This window comes from Ailuropoda melanoleuca, chromosome 2 (genome assembly GCF_002007445.2).
Source record: "Ailuropoda melanoleuca isolate Jingjing chromosome 2, ASM200744v2, whole genome shotgun sequence".
Taxonomy (NCBI): Eukaryota; Metazoa; Chordata; class Mammalia; order Carnivora; family Ursidae; genus Ailuropoda; species Ailuropoda melanoleuca.
Window position 1 is genome coordinate 28,703,850 of NC_048219.1, and position 6,304 is coordinate 28,710,153.

Genomic DNA, 6,304 nt, shown 5'->3' on the forward strand with positions numbered 1-6,304 from the left:
TAATCAACTGTAACTGTAGGCAAAGGCTCTCCAAATTTCCAAGATGTAGCAAGAGCTCATCCACTTAATCTTTACTGGGCACCTCTCCTGAGCCAGCCCCCACGCCGGAGCTGGGGAAATGGAGATCCTGCCCTTCCCCCAAGTGAGCTCACAGCTCCACCCCACCAGGACAGATGGGTTTATAAAGCCTGGCAAAGCAATGAGAAGGTTAACCTGCTCTATAAAATTAAACCTCTTAAACACTTGTATATTGCAGGACCCCTTTGGGGATATACAGAACCCAGTGGGTGCATGCATTTTTTTTTTCCTAGAAGGAAATACAAGGAAGTAGTGGTTAAGGGAATGGAGGACTGGGACTACTTTTTCATATTTTACTTTTCTGTGCTGTTTGCCTTTTCTAACAATATATATTATCCTCCCTCTCTTTCAATAGGGGTTATTTGAGTAGTCGGACTATGAGCTGTATTTTTTTTTTCTTTATAGTTTTGGTATGAAAATAAAATTCATTAATATTCTAATTGTCATGAACAAAACACAGCAAAACAAATAAAACCCACTTCTCCCTTTAGCAAGCCAGACAATAATGTGTGTTTTTTATACTAACCAGTGTTCCAGCTCAAACTGGCTTTTGCCCTCCTAGTCCCACATACAGCCTGTCTACTGGATTATCTCCATCTGGATCCATCTCCAAAAGCAAACATCATATTTTCTTTTCCAACTTAGCTCCCCATTCTTGGGTCTACCTAGTGAATGGCCCCATGGCCAAGTCCCCCATGTCAGAAATCTGAGTCATCCGCGGTCCCTCCTCTCCCACATTCCCATATTTGATTCACCATAAATTCACCTAACACTCCCCCTCCCACTACATTTCTTCCCTATTCTTCTTGCCTCTAGCCTCATCCTCTTGTTCCCCATCATCCATTTTCCATACAGGTCTCTCTCTCAGTCTCTAAAACATACATTTGACCATGTCATTTCCCCAGTGAAGACAGTGATCATTAATAGGTCCCAACAGCCATCTAAATGAAGTCAAACAATTTTCTCACTCCGCCACTGAGTCCTATCCTGTGTTCCAAACACCCTAAAATATTTTTCATCTAGAACCTAGAACATATATTCAAGTCTTCATAGTTTTGTATATGATGTTTCCTATGCTAACATTTTTCCCTCTTGTCCTTCATACTCCTTCCTATGAATTGTTTGATATCCAGCTCAAGTGTCATTTTCCCCCAGAAGCCTTCCTGAAATCCTCTGGCTAGAATTATCTTCTTCTTGCACACTCTTACACGTCTCCACTTCATTCTATCTCAGAACTTATGTTATACCATTTTATAACTACCAGTTTAACAGTCTGTCTCTTCCTCTACACTGAGACCTCTCCGAGAGCAGGTGCAGCCTTTTGCCTTTGTAACACCAGAACCTAGAACAGACTCTGGCACAAAGTCAGTACTAGATAAATGTTTACGGACTGCCAATTGAATTATTAAAGACTGACCACTATTTCACTTGCTTGACTGCATTTCCAGCTAAGCACTTCTTCAACCCATCATGACCTCCCCACTCACCATCTTTGTCCAGGATCGTAAACATATACTCAGCAAATGGTTGAAGCAAATATAGACATTTCTGTGTATCTAAGGGTCTCCTATGTCCTGGAGATATGAAAAAGGAGAAGGAATAGAGGTGATGGATGTTACACTGCTTACCCTGCCTCTATTTCTTGCAGCTAGAGAAAAATTAACATTTACTGGGGAACCTACTATGTGCCGGGTAGTATGGCTGACACTATCCATATGGGATCTCATTTAACCTGAAAACTGAGAAAGAGATTATCTTCCCCATCTTATGGATGAGAAAATAAAAGTTCTAAATTAAGTATTTGCCAAAGTTCTCAGTTAAGAGTGTCTGCCTCCCATACATCCATGGTCAACTGATTTTCAATAAGAATGCCAAGACCAGGGTGCCTGGGTGACTCAGTCAGATAAGCATCTGCCTTTGGCTCAGGTCATGATCCGAAGGCCTGGGATCGAGTCCCGCATCAGGCTCCCTGCTCATTGGAGAGTATACTTCTCCCTCTCCCTCTGTCCTCCACCCCCCCGCCCCCGCTCGTGCTCTCTCTCTCTCAAGTAAATAAATAAAAATCTTTAAAAATAAATAAACAAAAATAAGAAAGCCAAGACCACTTATTGAGGAAAGAACAGTCTCTTCAACAAATGGCACTGGGACAACTGGATATCTGCATGCAAAAGAATGAAGCTGAATCCCCACCTTATCCATCTACAAAAAGTAACTCAAAATGGGTCAACTTCCTAAATGCGAGAGATAAAAACCATACAATACTTAGGAGAAAACATAGTGGTAATCTTTGTGACCTCAGATTTGGCAATGAATTCTTAAATGAGAAACCAAAAACACAAGCAACAAAATTTTAAAAATAGGACTTCATCAAAATTAAAACCTTTTCTGCATCAAAGAACATTATGAAGGTAGCAAAAAGGTAACCTACGGAATGGGAGAAAATATTTGCAAATCATATATTTGATAAGTGTTTAGCATCCAGAATATGTAAATAACTCATATAACCCAACACCAAAAAGACAACCCAGTCAAAAAATGGGCAAAGGACACTTCTCCAAAGAAGATATACGACAGCCGCCAAGTACATGAAAAGATGCTCAAACTTATTAGTCATTAGGGAAATGCAAATCAGAATTACCATGAGGTATCACTTCACACCCACTAGGATGGCTATAATTTAAAAAACAACAACAACAGAAAATAACAAGTGTTGGTGAAGATGTGGAGAAATTGGACCCCTCATACATTGCTGGTAGGAATATGAAATGATTCAGCCACTGTGGCAAACAGTTTGATGATTCCTCAAAACATCTAACATAGAATTACCATATGACCAGCAATTCCACTCTTAGGCATATACCTGTTTAAGAACACTGTCGTGGAAACAATCCAAACGTCCATCCGTGGATGAATGGATAAACAAACTGTACGTATACACACACACACAGATACACAGTGGAAGGCCATTCAGCCCTAGAGAGGAATGAAGTACTGACACGTGCTACAACCTGGATGAAACTCAAGACGGTTACGCTGCGTGAAAGCAGCCAGACACAAAAGGTCACATACTTGATGATTCCACTTAGATGATGTAGCCTTAATAGCAAATCCATAGAGACAGAAAGGAGATCGGTGGTAGCCAGGGACTAAGGGGAGGGACCAATGGGATTATCTGCTTAATGGTTATAGGTTTTCTTTTAGGCTAATGAAATTTTTTTGGAATTAGATAAAGGTGATGATTGTACAACACTGTGAATGTACTAGATACCACTGAATAACTCACTTTTAAGTGGTTAATTTTATGTTACATGAATTTTACTGCAATACATTTTTTAAGTTTAATTAAAATTAAAGATTGTGTGCCTGAATCCAAAACCTGGGTTTACTTCACTGTACTTTGGGACTTTCATTGAGAGCAGTCCATAAAATGACTTCTTTAGTGGTTGTAGTCTGCTGTGATTAAGCTGAGGGACATGAGCAAGTCACCATCCCAGGTTCCTTGATACTGCACCTGCCAAATAAAGATGACGGTACCTGGCCCACCTAGGCTTCTGTGGAGATTCAAAGAGAAGGGGAAAAAGACCAAATCAACCAGAAAATGAGAGGTGATGATGATTAACGAAACACCCAACATACTTCTCTCACCACTTCCAGACTTCATTTTATTAAGTTGAAGATGCCCTTTTTAAAACAAAACAAAGAAAAACCCCTGAAGAATCCCAATATGGAACAGAGTCATAAGGGGCCAGTAAAGATGTTCTAGATAAAAATCTCATATATGATTAGAGAGGAGAGAGTAAGAATCAATTTACACTAGGAATAGAAAGAAACTTTCTTAACTAGATAAAGGGCGTCTACAAAAACAAAATAAAACCTACAGCTAACATCACACATTTACCCTATACTTTGTGGTAAAGGCTGAATGATTTCCCCCTAAGATTAAGAACAAACGAGGATATTTTACTATTCCTATTCGACATCACAGTGCAAGTCCTAAGCAAGTGCAGTAAGGCAAGGGGAAAAAATACACACACACAGGTTGGAAAGAAATAAATTCTCTATTGGCAGGCAACATTATCATCATGTATAGAGTCTCATGGAATCTACCAAGAAAAAAAAAAAGCTCCTAGAACTTAAAAATGATGAGTTTATCAAGGTTTCAGGATACAAGGTTAATATAGAAAAATCCATCCTATTTATATATACTAGCGATAAACCATGAGAAATAAAAACAATCTGCCGTCCTCTTTCCCCACTTTTCCGAGCCACCATAATGGTGCACATGAATGTCCTGGCAGATGCTCTCAAGAACATTAACAATGCTGAAAAGAGAGGCGAACGCCAGGTTCTTGTTAGGTCATGTTCCAGAGTCATAGTCCAGTTTCTAGCTATGATGATGAAGCATGGTTACATTGGTGAATTTGAAATCACTGATGACCACACAGCTGGGAAAATTGTTGTGAACCTCACAGGCAGGTTAAACAACGGTGGCGTGATCAGCCCCAGATTTGATGTGCAACTTAAAGATCTAGAAAAGTGTCAGAATAATCTGCTCCCATCCCACCAGTTTGGTTTCATTGTACTGACAACCTCAGCTGGCGTCATGGACCATGAAGGAGCAAGACAAGAGGGAAAATCCTGGGATTCTTTTTGTAGGGAGTAATATATACATGCAAATAGAACGCTTCAGTGGAATTAATTTATTAATTAATTTAAAGTACCATTTATAATAGCACTTAAAAAGATAAAGCTAGATATAAATATAATGTGTGCAGAATCTCTATGCTGCAAACCACAGAACACCGATGAAAGAAAACGAAGTAGATATAAATAAATGAAGAGGTTTACTCATCATTTGGAAGATTAAGTACTATTAAGATGTCAGTTCTCCCCAAATTAATCTATAAATTCAACACGACTTCAGTCAAAATCCCAGCAGGAATTTTTATTTTTTTTTTATTTTTTTATTTTTTTTAAAGATTTTTTTTATTTATTTATTCGACAGAGATAGAGACAGCCAGCGAGAGAGGGAACACAAGCAGGGGGAGTGGGAGAGGAAGAAGCAGGCCCATAGCGGAAGAGCCTGATGTGGGGCTCGATCCCATAACGCCAGGATCACGCCCTGAGCCGAAGGCAGATGCTTAACCGCTGTGCCACCCAGGCGCCCCACCAGCAGGAATTTTTAATAGAAAGCAACATAAGAGCAGACCATACATAAATTCCAATCTTAGGGAGAATATTAGTTATAATGTAAGTTGTAGATTTTTTCATAGATGCCATTTATCACGATGAGGAAGTTCTCTCATTCCAAGTTTGCTAAGAGATTTTCTTTTTTTTACATCATGAATGGGTTTTATAAGTCATATGGTTTGGCTTTATATATTAAAATAATGATATTCGACACAGAAAGAAAGAAAGAAAGAAAGAAAGAAAGAAAGAAAGAAAGAAAGAAAGAAGAAAGAAAAGAAAGCAACAAGCTGATTCTAAAACTTACTTAGAAAGACAAAGGAATGAGAAGGGCCAAAACAACTGTGAAAAAGAAAAAGATGGAGGACTCACTACCTGATTTTTTTTTTTTTAAGATTTTATTTATTTATTCGACAGAGATAGAGACAGCCAGTGAGAGAGGGAACACAAGCAGGGGGAGTGGGAGAGGAAGAAGCAGGCTCATAGCGGAGGAGCCTGATGTGGGGCTCGATCCCATAACGCCAGGATCACGCCCTGAGCCGAAGGCAGATGCTTAACCGCTGTGCCACCCAGGCGCCCCACCAGCAGGAATTTTTAATAGAAAGCAACATAAGAGCAGACCATACATAAATTCCAATCTTAGGGAGAATATTAGTTATAATGTAAGTTGTAGATTTTTTCATAGATGCCATTTATCACGATGAGGAAGTTCTCTCATTCCAAGTTTGCTAAGAGATTTTCTTTTTTTTACATCATGAATGGGTTTTATAAGTCATATGGTTTGGCTTTATATATTAAAATAATGATATTCGACACAGAAAGAAAGAAAGAAAGAAAGAAAGAAAGAAAGAAAGAAAGAAAGAAAGAAAGAAAGAAGAAAGAAAAGAAAGCAACAAGCTGATTCTAAAACTTACTTAGAAAGACAAAGGAATGAGAAGGGCCAAAACAACTGTGAAAAAGAAAAAGATGGAGGACTCACTACCTGATTTTTTTTTTTTTAAGATTTTATTTATTTATTCGACAGAGATAGAGACAGCCA

The 6,304-nt window shown here is 38.8% G+C and overlaps 1 pseudogene; it reads left to right on the top strand.

The window, feature by feature from the left end:
- Nucleotides 1-4,305: 4,305 nt before the first annotated feature.
- Nucleotides 4,306-4,734, top strand: LOC109489067 (annotated as a pseudogene).
- The last annotated feature ends 1,570 nt before the right edge of the window (nucleotides 4,735-6,304 follow it).